Source organism: Antechinus flavipes, chromosome 6 (assembly GCF_016432865.1).
Source record: "Antechinus flavipes isolate AdamAnt ecotype Samford, QLD, Australia chromosome 6, AdamAnt_v2, whole genome shotgun sequence".
Lineage (NCBI taxonomy): Eukaryota > Metazoa > Chordata > Mammalia > Dasyuromorphia > Dasyuridae > Antechinus > Antechinus flavipes.
In genome coordinates, this window is record NC_067403.1 from 90,950,457 (window position 1) to 90,969,375 (window position 18,919).

The 18,919-nt window shown below is 31.9% G+C and overlaps 1 protein-coding gene across 1 annotated transcript in view; it reads right to left on the reverse strand.

The window, feature by feature from the left end:
• The window catches only part of FSTL5 (follistatin like 5), a 994,361-nt gene that overhangs the window by 26,364 nt on the left and 949,078 nt on the right, over positions 1-18,919 (reverse strand). The window lies entirely within an intron of this gene.

The following is an 18,919-nucleotide window of genomic DNA, read 5'->3' on the forward strand; positions in this document are numbered from 1 at the left end:
GTAAATACTACTCCTTGATTGTATGTTTATGCCAAGAGATGAAAGTTTTTTTTTTTTTTTTCCCAGAAAACAGTTTCTGAGGCACTCATTTTCTGAGTCAGTAAGAATTCCAGGTTGTTAATTATTGCAAGAGATCATTAGTTAACTAGTTAAGCATTAAATATAAATTCATTGTAAAATTGCACATTCAAACATTGCACATTCAGAAGGGTGGGAGGATGATTCTTGAAGCAGAAGCTTATCTCCTAATTACACTTATGAATATATTTCTTTTTTCTTTTTTGTTTTCAAATTTTCATTGAAGTCATCAAGTATCAGAGCATATGTTGAATGTATTTGGAGGGTGTTATCAAAATCTTCATAATTTTTTTCTATCATGGAATCCTCAACAATGCTTTGTAAAAGTTGCAATTATTTTTATGGGCTTTTTGTAAATATTTATCATTAGCACTACAATGTTAAAATCAATAAATATCCAAAGAAATTATTAAAAAGTTAAACTTATTTAAAAGGAAAAAAATAAGTGCCTTGTCAAGAAAACAAATTGATATGCATTTAGATAAAAAGTAGACATGAAGAAATGTTTACAATGTTTTATGCACTTTTCTCTAGACATAATAGATCGTATCTATAACCTGGTTAATAGCATTAATAGATAAAAGTAGCATTTCCCCCCATATTTATCAGTTAAGGACTTATCTATACTTGTATCCTTTGGTGAAGAATTAAAAGAAAGTTCACAGGCAGAGACCATTCAGTTTAATAACTGGATTTATGTCATAAACTATCTAGGGATACTAAATCTTACTGATGAGTCTTCACCTCTGCAAATAGCTTTTCAACATTTGGAGCTCATTAATTTAAAGATTTTGATCATTTGGACAGGAGAAGAGGTAAGAATCAGTAGGTGGGAGGGGAGAAACTTGCCAAAAAAATCAACAGTTATCAAAAATGTAAAAAGGTTATTTAGCTTACTGAAAGCAGAAAACTTTCTAGGCCTATTAAAACCACTTCAGTAATATCTACCTTAGTAAACAATTAATGAGCTAAATTGCAAAGTACTTTTATATATTCTCTGAAGGATCTTTAATTGACACCACTTTCAAAATTAATGTTACTGTATGCACTTTAAACTAATAAAGCTGCACTTTTAGAAAACCATTCTCTAATTCCTGTTCTTAACTAATTCGTTTTGGCTTGGCCTCCAATTACTCCAAATTAGTAAGCTCTCATTATATAAAAGGTTTGAATTTCAGTCATAATAGAAGAAAATGTTTTTAAAAATGCTTGGGTCTTTTTATTAGTAATTAGCAATAAAATAATATATTCATTTAGACAAAATGAACTAATAATTTCAGAACATATGCAAGCCCACATTCTGCCTTTTGTTTCAGAATTGTAATAGCAAGAAAGCATGCACATTTTTTGAAGAGTGGGAGAGTAAAGAGAGATTCTGAATATCGGTAGTACATGAATACCATTAAATGATGCTAAGGTATCATAATTTGCTCTAATAGTACTGGGACTTAAATTGGTAATTTATGAGAACCTGGTAAGTTACTTCATTATGCAAAGAACTGGAGATTTTGATGGAAGGTATGCAGTCATGGAAAGTTTTCTTTAAAAAGGCAATGTAGTCAATTCAGCTATAAATACAAGTCAAGAAGGAGAATTCCAGACATGAAGTCTAACTAGCACAGTTACTGGTACTAACAATAGCTAAGGCAATTGTCAATTTGATATTTCTTGAAGTTGTTGGCTATCCAGTTTTGGGAAACAAGCTATCTGTTGTTTTATACACAAAAGAATAAAAAATTGACATTTTGATATTTGGTGTCTAATGTTCTAAATACCTCATGTAGTTACTGAGTATTTTTATTCCTGACAAATGACAAGTGAGAATTCAGTTTATTTCTTTACATAGCTACTAATTTGATGTATTTCCATGCTATCAGTAATTTATAGTCCTTCTTGACAGAAGGCTTCCATGCTTCATTTTTATTTTAAGTCAATCTCAAAGAACTTTAAAGCTAGGTCATCCATAGATTGAATTCCTTCATAAATGTGGGCCAATGTATAATAGACATTTTTTTGGTGTAAAATAGAAAAACTGGAAATACCAACATAGCAAGAAAATAATTGTCCTTATCTGAAAATTCGTTCATCTGCCACAAAAGTCTATCAGATGTCATTTTCCTTCCCCAAAGATTTAAACTCAGACCTTATTTATTTAAGAGCAAAGTATATGGGACCAAAGCAATGCATTCCATTTCTTCTCTATGTCTAATCCATGTGATCACAATTATTGTAAAACAGTGAACTATTGAAAGTTTGGTATCTCTAGGTTGCATTTAAACTCCTACCTCCATATCTTTACACAAGTAGTATTTTATGTCTGGCATATGCTGCCTGTTCACTTTTGAATCATAGAGTATCTGACTTCTTTCAAAGCCCAGCTCAAGTGCTATCTCTTACATAATGATTTTTATGACCTTACCAGTCATTAATGCCCCCTCTTGAAATTGTATTACTGTTCATATTTTTTATTTATTAATGTATATGGTGTATATATCATATCTTTTCAGTAAAATGTACATTTTCTGAAATCAGGGACTGTTTCTTTTTGATCTTTGCCTCCCTGATACCTTGACCAATGCCTTATAAGTAGTAATCTTTTAATAATTATCTATTGAATTAATTTAATACCATCTCCTACACTAGGGCGCAACTAAGTGACACAAGGGATAAAGTGTCAGATTTGGGAGTCAGGAAAGACATTTACTATTTGTGTGATTCGAGGCGAGTCACTTAACCCTGTTTGCCTCAGATTCTCATCTATAAAATAAGCTGGAGGAAGAAAGGGCAAATCAATCTAATATCATTGCCAAGAAAACCCCCAATGGGGTTACAGAGAGTTGGAAATAACTGAAAATGATTGAACAATAAAATAATCCTTAGCATAAATACAGTTTTACAGGGAAACAAAATTAGCACCAAATATTAAAACATTTGATACTGCAAATATGATATAGCTGAAAGAACAATGGCTTTGGAGTTGAAGGACTTGAGTTGAAATCTTTTAACATGAACTCTGTCACTTTAGGCAAGACATTTAATCTCCTAGACCTCAGTTTCCCCATGTTTAAAATGAAAGATTTGAACTAGATAACCTCATTATACCTCTTCCAACTAAATATATTATCCTGTGATTCTTTTAATGGGAATTTTTTTTTTTTACTCTGGATCAAAACATGTATTATGGGATTTAGGAATTAGAAATATGAATATGCATTACTTGACTGATTTGAAAGAGCTACTTGGACCTATAACAGTCTTGATTTAAAATATTTAGCACATTTTACTATGTTAAAAGCATGGTTACAAAATTATGCTGTATAATATGTACATTAAATTCAAATGAGAAATAGCTTAAGGCCTTAGAAACAATGAGCCATGTTCTATGGTAATATATCAAATTATGTTTTGAAATTCTAAAAGAGTAAATGCATCTCCCTATTCACTTAACATCACTATCAGACAGTGATTTAGGCATTGGAGTAGAAGAACTCATTGGGCAGAATGCTTTTTCTATAAAAAGTAACCAAGGAAATTATTTCATTCTTTCTTCTGGGACCAACTAAAGCACTGTGGCTTAAGCATCCCCTTAGGTAATAAATATAAACAATGGGAATTTTTACAGGTATTACATTCTAACTGAAATAATTCCTATGGGAACAACATAGAACAAATGTCCCTTCATGTATGGGAATAGCTGTCTTTTGATTTCTAAACTTGATAGATATAGGCTAAAAAGAGACTTTTTGCAAGTGTTTGGGGAATCAGCACTGATTTAGAATGACTGTATAAATCAATTATTTTAGTATTGACTCTTTAGAGAAATCTCACACATTTTAAGGGAGTCATTTTTTTTTCTTTTTAAAGGATCAGACAGAAGAAAGATGTACAGAGTGAATAGAAACAGCTTCTTTACACTACTTATACCTGTTCAAAGGTATCTTTGATCTATAAATCTATAATCTTCTCTCTATAAATCATCTTCTATTTAGCCAAAATACTGTGTTCCCTAGATTGTGTCTGGGAGGAGTTCTCACAGATACACTTGTGTTAAAGTTATTTCCCTCATCAACAGCCATAGTACCTAAAATTCTAGTTAGCAGGATTGTTCTTTGTATTCCAGTATTATTTTTATTAAAATTCTATTCAGATTCCAATAGTCTTTTGGGAGGTTAGTAGACAACAAAATACATTAGCACCTAATAAAATCAATAAGCACTTATTAAGCAATTGATAATGTGTATGCTAAGTCCTAAGGGCACAAAGGAAATTTGAAATAAAAAGGAAAAATCACTGCTCTAAAGGATTTCACATTGTAATAAGGCAGCCAACACAAGTAAACAATTATGCAAAACAAAATATATCCAGGATAAATTGGAGATAAACTCAGAGGGAAGGCACTAATATTAAGGAGGATTAAGAAAGACTTCTAGAAGAAGATGGGACTTTTGCTAAGTATGAAGGAAGACACGGAAAACCAGGAGGTGGAGATAATGGGGAGAGGAAGGGGTGGTTGGAGAAAAAGAGAAAGAGGGAGAGAGACAGAGAAGGGGGGAAGGGAGGGAGGGCAGGAAGGAAGGATTCAGAGACAGAGATGAGACATAGAAAGACAGTCAAACAGACAGAGACAGATAAAGACAGAAGAGATGGTAAGAGACAGAATAACAGAAATAGAGATAGAGAGAAACAGAAAAAGGGATAGAGCAAGAAATGGAGAAACAGAAAGACAGGAAGAGGTTGAATGAGAAAGAGACAGAGATGAACACAGACACACATCATACATCACATACACAGAGTACCAGGCTTGAAGGACTTCCAAAGAAAATGAAAATTGGGAGATAGAAAGTTGCATATAAGGATCAGAAAAGGCTTGTGTCATTGGATCACAGAGTTCATAATGGGGGATAAAACATTAGAAAAATGGAGGGGCATCTAGGTGGCACAGTGGATAGAGAGCCAGCCCTGAAGTCAGGAGGACCTGAGTTCAAATGTGGCCTAAGACCTTTAACACTTCCTATCTGTGTGACCCAGGGCAAGTCACTTAATCTCGGTTGCCTCAGGGGAAAAAAAAGTAGAAAAATCAGAGAGGGCCAGACTATTACAAATTTAAAAACTAAAGATTTTCTATTTCATCTTGGGATAATAAGGAGCCATTGGAGTCAATTAAATAGGGGAGTAATATTTACCATCATCAATTGTGATTATATTATTTGAGAATGGAGATGTTCCAGATCATTAAAAAGTGCACAATGGGAAGATAATTTAGAGAACACTGGAGGGGAGTGATCAGAAGGCAATAGTAGATTATTTTAGCCTAGGGATCCTTAAAGAAGGAATTAGGAAACAGTAAAATTTGAAAAGGTAGTAAAATATAAAATAACATTCATAATTGTATTTAGGGTTAGCTCTTTTCCAAGGAAGTTACATTTCTATTGATCTTAGAATCACAGATTTAGTGCTGAAAGGAGAATCTGGTGGTCATCTGCTTCAAGCTTCTCATTTTGTAGAAGAGACTTCAGAGACAGGTTAAGTGTTATGACCAGTGACTACATAAACTGCAGGAGTAAGTTGCTGGCACTCTTAATTGCAGTCAAAGAAAATTAATATAGTACTCCTGCTCTGTTATGCATTAAAAGTAGAGATTATTAAGGGAAGAAGGCAGCTATTGGTATCCATTATCCCAAGACCTCCTTAAATGTCCAAACTAATGTTTCCTTGTGATGTGGAGGTGACTTGGGGTTCTGGAAGCCAAGGCTGGTGATGTTCAAGCGATGAATGGAAAGATCTGAGCACAAACCAGCCTGGGTATTAAGCATATATCTGTCACCTGAGAAAGGTTAGCTAAATTTCATCACCTAGAGGTTTGCACAGGGTGAGGATTTGTTTTAGTCACAGCAGTTTGTAAAGATCATGTACAAAGGTCAAAGGAGACTGCCGCTGAGCTCAGTGGAGGGATTATCCACACTAAAGAAATGATGAATCTCTGAAGTTCTAAATCATCTCCTAGAACAGGTATATGATCTTATTGCTGTGGGAAATAGAAGAGGTGCCAAAGTTGGACTCTGTCCCAAAAGTCTTGGAAGAAGCTGAAATAACAATGAAATGGACAAAGACTAGAAAAACAACTGGACTAGACCAATAATATCTAGGAAAAAATATTAGAAGGAAGATAATTTTGAAGAAACTTGAAGACTGATTTTCTAGGTTAAATGAAAGAAGGGACAATGATGAATTTATAGAAAAAAAATTCAGGCTTCCTTCTGACCTGTGTCCTTAGAGAAAGCCTCTCAATAATTGTGGCCCCATATTACATACTTCACTATTAAAATAAAAATGTGATGATAACATCCACATTCATAAAATATATCTTTAAAATAAAGCTGTATTACATATCTGAAGAATAATAAAATTAAATGAAAAGTATAGAGATTACAAGATCCCACTGGTCTTCTCTGTTAACTAATTAAAAAAAAAAATGATTTCATGTAGTAACGCACTGTTCTAAAAGGTCTCTAAAAATGTTTAAAGACATTAGTGTTGTTATTATTGTTTTCTTTTGTAAATCTCAACCTAGCAACATTTCTACTTGAAGGGGATTTAGCTAAAAATCATTATTGTGACTCAGTTTGGAGGAGAAACAATGACCTATCCTGTAATACTTCTTTAAGTTTTCATATTTGTGTGTGTGTATATGAAACAATATCCTCTGTAATTTAAAAAAAAAAAAACTGTGCCTAACAATACCTTTGCCATCATCCTCATCATTCACATTTATATAACATTTTAAGCTTTAAATCTCTGCCACCATTATCTCATTTGATAACTATAACCTTAGGAAATAATAAAAATGTTGTGAATATTTTCATTTTTCATTTGGTAAAACTGAGTGTAAAGTTAAATGATTTGGACAGAATCAGAGAGCTAATTAATATTTGAGAAGGGATTTGAATCTATGTCTTTTCAAAATATTATTATTTTAACTTCTGCCTTTAATTCATTATGTGAATTAAACCAGATATTGGGACCTTTACTTCTAACTTCTCAATTTGTATATAAAGTCTCTTAATAATTATCTTATTTAAGAGCTATAGCTAAATATAACTCATATCTAAATTTTCTGACATTCTATTCATCACCTTAACATTTTTTTCTTTATTTTATGGTTATATCTTTCCAGTTCTAACCTGGAATGCTGAGATCCCCCACAACTGTGTTTTTAATGTAGATTTCCTCATGAAACTCATTCCTTTAAGAATATGGCTATTGCTCAGAGGATATAAATAGGCAGTTTTCAAACAAAGTTATATAAAAGGGAGGTGAAGTCAGCATGGCTGAATAAAGGTAGGAATTTACCTGATCTCTCACCTAAACCATTCCAAATACTTTTCAATAATACTACTAAACAAATTCTACAGTATCAGAACCCACAAAAGATGGAATGAAACTTATTTCATCCCATCTTTTGTGGGTTCTGATACTGTAGAAAATATGAAGGTGGACATTGAAAAGGTGTCATACCTGGGTGCCAATAAAGCATAGTCTAACACAAACCTCCTCATCATAGCTCTTGCCTCAGGAAAGGAGGAGCAGACCCTGAGAGCCACTGAATCAGTGGCAATTTACTGCTACTCCTGAAGCTCTCATCTCATAGATGGCTAGGGATAGAGTAACTGGTCAGAAAAAGATTACTGAACATTTTTTTTCTATCATTGAAGGAGGATTCTGGTGATTTGTCCATACTTAATTCTGGGTTGGGGCAGTTGCAGGGTGAAGAGAAGCACTAGTACACCAAAACTCTTGGTGGCAGTGGAGTGGGACCATTGTAACCATTTCCGAGAAGATAAGAGTGTTTGTGGTCACTCATAGACCAGAGTATAGGCCAAAAGAGTTATGAATGCAGTTCTTCTTAGATCACACTACCTTGGAAGAAATGAAACCATATAAGTCCCTAGAAGGATATCTGAAAAAAACAAACAAACAAACAAACAAACAAAAAAAAACCAGTTGCACAAAAGCCCTAAAGCTTGGAACTATGTACCCTTTACTATGGAAGCAGAGCTCTTTATAACAAAGAACTGAAAGTTGTATTATAGGCTGGGGGAAAGAGTCTTTCTATAGAAAGACAAATTCTGACTACAGAATGTTATTATAGTGACAAGAAAAATCTAAACACATGCAGACGATGATAAAATCAAAGTTTCTACTTCCAAAGCTTTCAAGAAAAAAACAAATTTAATTGGTCTGAGGCCATGGAAGAGCTCAAAAGGATTTTTGAAAATCAACTAAGAGTGTTGCATGAGAAATTCAGAAGAGAAACAAAAATAATGCAAGAAAATCTTGAAAAATATGCCAACAGTTTGGTAAAGAAGATACAAAAAATACTGAAATAAAAAAAAATCTTAAAAATAAAGTAGGCCTAATGGTAAAGAACAAACAAAAAACCAATGAGGAGAGAGGAATGTCTTAAAAAGCAGAATTGATCAAATGGAAAGAGAGGCACAGACATTTACTAAAGAAATAAACACTCCTTAAAAAAGTAGAATTGGTCAAATAGAAAAGATATAAAAATTCACTGAAGAAAATAGTTCCTTAAAAATTAGAAATGACTGAGGTACCACTACATGGCTCTTAGATTGGCTAAGATGACAGGAAAAGATGATGATGGATGTTGGAGCAGATGTGAGAATATTGACACACTAATACATTGTTGGTGATGTTGTGAACTGATCCAACCATTCTAGGGAGCAATTTGGAACTATGCCCAAAGGTCTATCAAATTGTGAATATCCTTTGATTAAGTGGTGTCTTTACTGGATCTGTATCCCAAAAAGATCATAAAAAAGGGAAAAGGACCCATATATTCAAAAATGTTTGTAGCAACTCTTTTTGTAGTGGCAAGGAACTGGAAATTGAATATATACCCAGCACTTGGACAATGAATGGCTGAATATTATTGTTCTGTAAGAAATAATCAGCACGCTGATTTCAGAAAGGCCTGGAGAGATGTATATTAACTGATTCTAAGTAAAGTAGGTAGAATCAAGAAAACATTGTACATAGCAACAACAAAATTATGCAAAGATTAGTTCTGATGGGCTTGACTTCTTCAGTAATGAGGTAATTAAGACTGATTTCAATAATCTTTTGATGGAGAGAACCATTTGCATCCAGAAAAAGGACTATGGGGACTGAATGATAACAACACAGTATTTTCACCTTTTTTGATGTTTGTTTGCTTTTTTTTTTCCTTTCTCATTTTCTCCTTTTATTGTGCAGCATGATAGATATGGAAATAAGTATAGAATAATGTATATGTTTAACATATATTGGATTACTTGCTTTCTAGAAGAAGGGCGGGGAGAAGGTGGGGAGAAACATTTGGAGCAGGTTTTGTAAAGGTAAATGTCAAGAACTAACTTTATGTGTATTTTGAAAATAAAAAGCTATTCTTAATAAAAATTATAAATATATATGATATATAAATATATAATAAAGAATTAGAGTTGAGTAAATGGAAGCTAATAACTATGAAAAATCTAAAAAAAGCAATAAAACAAAACCAAAAGGTTGAAAGAAAAAGAAGACAATGTGAAATATCTCATTGGAAAAACAACTGGAAAATGGATCCAGAAGTAAATTGAAAAATTAATGGATTATCTGAAAACAATGATAAGAAAAAAGTGTAAATGTCATCTTTCAAGAAATTAGCAGGGAAAATCACCCTGATATTCTAGAACCAGACAGTAAAATAGAAATTGATATAATTCATTCCCTGAAAGAGGTCCCAAAATGGAAACTCCCAGGATTATTATAGCCAAATTCCAGAGCTCCCAGATCAAGGAGCAAATATTCCAAGCAGCCAGAAAGAAACAATTCAAATTTGTCAAAAAGACAATCCAATGTCTTGGAGGCACAGTTAAGATAACACAATATTTAGGAGTTTCCACATTAAAGGACTAGAGAGCTTGGAATATTATATTCTGAAAATCACTGGAGTTAGAATTACAACCAATAATCACCTGCCCAGGAAACTAAGAATAATCTTTCACAGGAAAAAAAATGGATATTTAATGTAATATGGACTTTCAAGCACTCTTGATGAAAACACCAGAGTTAAAAGAAAGCTTGATTTTCAAACACAAAGTTCAAAAGAAACATAAAAAGGTAAATAGGAAAGAGAAATCATAAGCATTTATAAGTTAAACTTTTTTTCATTCATACAAGGGGAGATGATACTTGCAAATTACAAGAACTTTCTCATTTTTATAGCAGTTAAGAGGATATACAGGCAGAGGATATGGGTATTAGCTGAATATGAGGGATACATAAAAATTAAATTAAAAGATGAGAGAGGAATGCACTAGGCTAAAGGGGAAATGAGAGGTAGAATGAGGTAAATTATCTCCCATAAAAGAAAGAAAAAAAGTTTTTTACAGTAGATGGGAGTAAAAAGGGAGAAAGCGGGGAGTGAGTAAATATTACTTTCATAGAAATTGCCTTAAAGATAAAATAATATCTACACTTAGGTACAGAAATCTATTTTACCCTACTGGAAAGTAAGAAGGGAAAGGTTGTGATAGAAGGGAGGGCAGATTGAGGCAGGTAATAGTGAGAGACAAAACCTTTTTGAGCACATACAGGGTAAAAGCAAAGAAAGAATAGAATAAATGCGAAGGGAGAAATATGATGGAGACAAATGCACTTAACATTGGTAACTGTGAAAAAATTGAAGAAAATTTCTCTGATAAACTCATTATTTCTCAAACATATAGAGAAGTAAATCAAATTTATAAAATAAGAACCATTCCCCAATTGACAAATGATCAAAAGATAAGATGTTTTCAGACGACATAAATTGTAGCTATGTCATTTGAAAAAAGTTCTAACTCACGATTGATTGAAGAAATGCAAATTAAAATGATTCTGAGGTAACATCTTATATCTATTAGATTACCTAATAGGACAGAAAATGACAAATGGTGGAAAGGATGTGGGGAAAATGAGATATTAATGCATTTTAGTGGAGTTGTGAATTGATTCAACCATTCTGTAAAGCAATTTAGAACTATACTCAAAGGGCTATAAAACTACATATATATTCTATGACCTAGCAATAGCACTAATAGCTATGTATCTGAAAAAAGATAAAAATAGAAAAATGAAAAGGACTGATATGTACAAAAGTATTTACAGAATTTTTTTTTCTTTTTTCCTGGTGACAAAGAACTGGAAATTGAGGGTGATGCTCATCAATTGGGGGATAGTTGAACAAATTGTAGTATGAGAAGGAATGTTATTGTGCTATAAGAAATGATGAGTGGAATACTCTAAGAAAAATCTAGAAAGACTTCCAGGAGCAGATGCAAAGTGAAATATACTGTATACAAAGTGACAATATTATCTGATAAAGAACTGTGAATTATGCAGCTACTTTGAGCAATACACTATCCAAGATAATTTCAAAGGACTTATAATAATATATACTATCTATCTGTCTCCAGGAAGAAAAAAAAATGATATTCATTGAATATAGACTAATTCATGCTATTTTTTCACTCTTTCATTTTCCCTTTTTACTTGTTTTCTTGTACAAAATGACTAATATGGAAATGTTTTACATAATTTCACATGTATAATGTATAATTTATTGCTTATCATCTAAGGGAAAGGAGAAGAGAAAGAGGAATGTGTTGGAATCCTTACAAAGTGTTAAGTCATTAAAATTGATAGAGACAATAATTATCTAATTTAGCAAGGTTCAGTATGATTGATCTGATCCTATGAGGAGATGTTATGGGGCCAGAACTTGAAACAAGGTACTAAGTGGAATTGATGGAAGCAATGCTTGTGTGCTTGGGTTTGCACCTTTAAGAGTTTACACATTAGAGGTCACACATTAGAGCTCACACATTAGGGTTCACAAGTAAGGGAGATACACAAAGTTAACTTTGTAACTTTGTCAATTCACACCTCCCATAATCCCACTCTCGGAGGAGGAGTCAATCTTTTACACCGAGCATAAAAAAAGCTTCAGTCAGTCAGTAAGTCAGTCAGTTCAGAAGAAGCCACAAGTCGGAGTTGAGCTAGACCCAGAAGTAACTTTGGAAGATTGACAGAGTGAGAGTTCACTTTGGAAGACTGATAAGCTAGAGACTGCAGTTGGGCAGAACGAAGGATTCGGAGGACTTGGAAGGAGAAGATAAATGTTTGGATTTTATCAGCTGGCTGAATTTGAGGTGATTATTACTTTGAACTGAAACTAAGGCTGCCTCCAGAAAACCTCCCCAAGAAACCTGATCCTAGAGAACCATCATATATTATAAAAAAAAGAAAAGAACAAAACAGGAATGGATAGGATTTAGGACTTAAATCTTTAAAGATAAATATTTAAAAATTAAATAATTGCTCCCTCCCGCATTAATTAAAACATAATAAATAAATTTCCCTTAGCTTCTTATTTTAATTTTAATTCTACTTTTCAAGAATGTTTCTTATAAACAACACTTTATTGGTTCTGATTTCTAATCCCTTCACCATTATCATGACCATCTATACATTTCCCATCATTATATTTTTTTCTGGTTATATTGCTCTATCTCTTTCTACTCTGTCTCTCCTCTAAAGTCTCTTTTATTTCTGACTTAATTTATTTTATCCATTCTCCCTTTCATTCAAGCCCCCCTCCCACATTTATCCTATCCCCTTCCATATTGGGCAAGTAGATTTCTACTACCAATGAACTCTGTATGTGTATCTGTGTGCACGCACACACATGTGTGTATGCATGTTTTCCCTCTTGGAACCAATTTAGATGTAAGAGAAGTTCAAACATACTCTGCCCCCCTCCCATTTCTCCTTCAACTGTAAAACTCTTCTTTGTGCTCCTCTTTTAGGTAAGATAAATTTTCCCCTTCTTCATTCTCCTTCATCCTTTTCCTGGAACATCTGTCTTTCTTACTATTCCATTACCCTACTTTTTTTTTGGTAGAATACTTCCAATAGTACAATAGTAACAATAAATTTTTTTAGAAATCACTTGTATCATTCTCCCATGTAGAAAGGTAAACAGTATAATCTCACTCAATTCCTTATGATTTTTCCTTCATTTACCTTTTTATGCTTTTCTTGAGACTTATCCAAAATTTTTAAACTATCTTCTATTTTCTATGGCATTTTTTAAATTTTCAGAAGAGTTTTTAATTTTTAATTTGTTCTTTTTCTAGCTTTTTTTTAGTAGCAATCCCAATTCATTGATCTTCTCTTTGTCTATTTTATGCAAATAAGCATCTAAAGATACAAAATTTCCCCTTATTATCACTTTGGTTGCATGCCACAAATTTTGGCATGTTGCTTGCCTCATTATTGTCACTCTCTTGGATGAAATTATTGATTGTTTCTATGATTTCCTGTTTCACTCATTCATTCTTTAGGATTGGACTATTTAGTTTCCAATTAATTTTTGGTCTAATTTTCCCTGGCCTTTTATTGAATATAATTTTTTTATTGCGTCATGATCTGAAAAAAATGCATTTATTCTTTCTGCCTTTCTCCATTTGATTTTGAGGTATTTATGCCCTAATATATAGTCAATTTTTGTATAGGTTCCAAGAACTACCAAGAAAAAATTGTACTCTTTTCTGTCTCCATTCAATTTTCTCCAAAGATCTATCATACCTAATTTTTCTAACATTCTATTTACCTCCTTAACTTCTTTCTTATTTATTTTGTGCTTTGATTTATCTGCTTCTGAGAGAGCAAGGTTGTGATCCCCCACTATTATAGTTTTGCTGTCTATTCTTCTTGCAGCTCTCTTAAGTTCTTCTTTAGGAATTTAGATGCTATGCCACTTGGTGCATATATATTTAGTATTGATATTGTTTTATTATCTATGGTATTATTTGTGAGACAAGTTTCTTTGTAAGAGTTCTTTTGCATTTTCTTCTTTTCATTCTTCTGATTTTATTTTATTGTTTCTTAATGTCTCATAGTGTTACTAGCTTTCAATTGCCCAATTCTAATTTTTAAAGAATTATTCTTTTCCAAGAAATTTTGTAACTCTTTACATTTGACCCATTCTGCTTTTCACATAATTATTTTCATCATATAAGTTTTGTAACCCCTTTTCTATAAACAATTTCTGCTTTTTAAGGTGTTATTTTCTTTAGTATTTTTATGAAACTTTCCAACAAGTTGTTTTTTTTTTCTTGATTTCCTTCCTTTGCTCTTATTTCTTTACCTAATTTTTCTGTTAGCAATTTTATTTCACTTTGAAATTCAATTTTAGCTCTTCCACAATTCTTTTGGGGCCTGTGTTCAATTTATTTTTTTTCTAAGCTTCCTGGATAAGGTCTCCTCATATCCTCCACACAGTTACTGAGAAGACTTTTCTGAGACACATTTCTATATACCCCTCTACTCAAAAACTCCAGTGGCTCCCTATTACTTGCAAGTGTCATATATATATATATATATATATATATATATATATTTTTGCATTTGAGTCTCTTCATATCCTAATCCTTTACTACTTCTCTAGTCTTCTTAAACTTTATTTCTCTCTTCATATTTTACAATCCAGGTAAAATGATCACCTTAAATTCCTTATACATAGTATTACAATTATTTATAAATATTCATACTAATTATCCTGGATTTGTTTTTTTTTTGTTTGTTTGTTTGTTTGTTTGCTTTTGCTTTTCTTTGTAGCCTCATTATGTAGCATAGCATTCAAAACAGCAGGCCCTTAATAAATGTTTATTAAATCATTTCTAATTATAAAAACAATAAAATGTAAGGTCATCTAAAAAAATCAAATATGTGCAAAGATTGGTTAAAAAAAAAAGTACTCTCTTTACCTTCCTGATTGATTATGTATGCCATTCAGTAACAACATGGGAACATGAGATATATGTATATGTATGTATGTGTATATATATATATGGAAAAGGGGAAAGTTAAACATGAGAATAGCCATTGTTTTCCTTTGTTACTAAGGATATTGTATGAAAGAAATGTTTTCAAGTCCTTGGAAAATAATGATGCATGAATTCAGATAATCATAAAGACATTTAAAAAGCAATAACAGTTAAAATTAGCATGTGAAGTTTGATTTAACTCTTGGTTTATTCAGATGCTTTGTGTAATATTAAGAATATTTCTTCTCTCTTCTTTATGTCTTTTTCTTAGCACATGAAATTTTATCTTTCACAATTTTTTGGCCGAGTCGTAACCATTATTAAAGATCTAAAAAGGAAAAATGATTAATTCAATTAAATGAAACAAAATATGTATTTATAGTCTAAAATAGTAATCATAATCAGGATATTTTCTGTATTTTTATATAAATTAATATAGTATATGATGCAATTTACTTTATTCAATCTTAAAAATAGAAAGTAAAAAATTAGAAAATTGGTTCCAAACCCATAGAACAAAAAAAGCTAATAAAATCCATTTCAAAAATCATCAGTTTATTTTTTTTTCATTAGTTAGATGTTAATTTAGCATTCCAGATTTTAAAGTTGTGATTCAAGATTTCAAAGAGAAAATAGTTTAATTGACTTATCCCTATCATGAATTTTTCATCAGCTGGCATAAAAATTTACTTGGGATGTTTTTTGATGTTGTTGTTGTTGTTGTTGTTTTATTTTTTATTTTTTTTCTCCAACACTGATAACTTACTTTTAATCAATCCATAAATGTTACTGAGTGGCTACCTAAGAAATTCAGTCAGCATTATGTTGAGAAGTGTTCAATGTATGGAAAATAATTATGCTACTTGGCTTTTGTCCTTAAGGAACTTACATTCTATTTGAGCAATAAAAATGAAAATATATTCATTTGGGAGAGGGAGGAGAGAAGCATACTGAGAGCCATTCTGTTGATATTATATGTGTGGGTATGTATATACATATCTACATACATATATGTATTGTGTATTCATATTTATATATGTTATTATTTAATTTAAAGTGACGATCACTGAAAAATAAGAATAAGTGTGTAAATAGGACATAAAACATAAAAATGGATTTTAAATTGTGCTGCAGAGAAAAAAAACTGAAATAAATACTTATGAAAGGTGTCTTAGAAGAAAGGTTATTTGAGCTCCACCATGAAAATAATTAAGAGAATCAAAATTAGGAGTTAAGAAAAGGAACAGAATAGAAGAAAGGGGAAAAAATGTTGACATTGAACAGTAAGCTGTAATTGATAGTAATGTTTTGAGTTAGGAAGGAGAGATGGAAAATAAGATTGCAGAGGTAGAATGTGGAAAGTTCTTTTCAGGGTCTTTCAAGACAGTGAGAGGTATTTAGACATAAGGCAGTATAAGTTGGGGAGCCACTAAGAATTTTTTAGCAGAGAGATGACATAGTGAAAATAGTAACATTAAAAAAAATACTTTGAAAATCATGGCACCAGCAGTTCTCTCTCCCTTTTCATTTGTTGACATATGAAATACAGCTTTTTAAATCTAGATCTAGACGGCAATCCTCCAGTAATTTCTAATCTTGAAAGATTTACTGTTTTAGGAGACTAACAATTTTGGGATATGTATTATGATAAAATATTTTAAGTTAATTTTAAATATGCATTTTAAAAGTCATTTTGTGTCCTTTGGTAATTCTTTCATTAAAATTTTAAGTTGCTAAGTATATTATGTCAGGATTGAGGCATAATTCAAGGCAATAGTTTTAGAAAAAAAGAACTAATTGGACAAACTTGAATTAAATCAGACAGTGAACAATTTTTAACAAAATTAAATGCAAATTAGGAAAAAGAAGTGTGTTGGTTATAGAAAGGATCAAACAATTAATATTAAATTCTTATTATTTGCTAGACCCTGAGATTACAGATACAAAATCCTCACAGTCTTGCCTTCAAGGAGCTTATGTTATATAGAAGGTAACAATACATAACATACTTATAGGAATCTAAAACATTGAATTTCATCATGGAAACTAGGAAAAAGTAAAACAAAGGAATAGTCAACAGTATCTAATATTGAAGATAATTCAAGGAGGATAAAATCAGAGAAGAGACTAATGGATCTGGCCAATAAGAAATCCATAGTGACCTTGGGTAAAACAGTTTGAGCAGAATAGTAGGACTACTTTAAAAAAAATTTCCTATGTACTATTTATATTATATAATTATCAGCAAGAAAATTATCTATTATAAAATGGCATCCTTACATTCAAAATGATTTCAAGTTTTATTATAAAAATCAATGAAAAAAATAAATCTGATTTTTGAGCTTTCTTATGAAATTTAACTTTTTTCCTGTTTTGAAAAAAAAGTAAGGCTCAGTGGCAATTATCTCTCTGTCTCTCTGTCTTTCTCTTTGTCTCTCTGTTTCTCTGTGTCTGTCTGTCTGTCTGTCTCTCTTTTTTTCTCTCTCTCTGCCACTAGACAAAACCAGAGGTTAAAGTTAATGTCATTGAAATTAAAAGAATATTCAAATACCACAATTATTTATGACTCTAAAATTCTAAGAAATGATAACCCTTCAAGGTAGAAAATAGAGCAATTAAAATTGAAATTTAAAAAGTATAAAGATAAATATTATTACAAATTAGACTAAAGCTAATGATAGCAAAAAGGCATATTTGGTATAGATTTATACAATATTTTTAAAGTGCAGGACGGGCTAAGTCTTATACTTCATTCTAAGTTGTGATTAAAATAAACATTGTTCTCACATCTCTGTATAATAATTTTAAAACATGTAGAGATCTAATCTTTATGACTGACTAATAGAAACATTATTCTCATTTCCTTAAAGATGAGGATGTATCCAAAAATACTCAGTCACTGAATAGGCATGTGGAGACATTTGACTCATTTTTAATCATGAGAATTTCAGATTCTATTTCAAATATGTTGAAATAAATATATATGTATGTATGTATGTACATATGTGTGCATACCTGTAAGATCAATAGTGATTATAAGAGTGCATCTATGTGGGTTTACTACCTAGAACAAAATTCAATGCAGTCTGTGATTGATTATCTATATATTTTTTTTCCTTCAACTAACATTTTTTAAAAGAACTTATGGTATAGGGGAAGCTAAATGGCATAGCGGATAGAGCACTGGCCCAGAAGTCAGGAAGACCTGAGTTCAAATACGGACATAGACACTTAATACTTCCTAGCTGTGTGACCCTGGGCAAGTCACTTAATCCCAATTGTCTCAGCCAAAAAAGAAAAAAAGGAAAAATAAAAATACACATACAAATTATTTGTGGTTCTAAGACATCAACCTCTATTCACAATTAGTTCAGCACTTTCCACTTCTCCATGCTGTTTCAAAGAAAGAAATATGAGCCAGTAGAAAGAATACTGAATTCAGATCCAGGAAATTTTAGTTCTATTCTTGCCACTGGCATCAATTAATTGTAAAAAACCTTTGGATAATAATCTTATTATATAATAACCTTATATAAAACTTTGTCATTTACAGTGTAGAATTTAGGGCTAGATCCAAGCTCTTCAGCTTCTTGGGAATATCTCTGAAACTCTGAATAGATGCTCTTGAATCTGACAACTGAGCACTTAAGGCTAATTACCTATTCGATATGAGACAATGACTCTATTAACATATGTTTGGATAAATGGCTCTTCTCACAGTTGATGCTGGGTGAATGTTTGGTGTTAAGATAATCATAGGCAAGGATTAGAGGGAGGAGGGATAAGAGGTGGAGGAGAGAAGTTGGTTACTTTGGATTTGAGAATTGAGGATACATTTCCGGGGAGCCTGTGGCAGTTTGCCTGCTTCATTCACTTCTCCCCATAAAGCCAAGGACTTTTATTTATCCTGACTCTGGCTGATCCTGAGG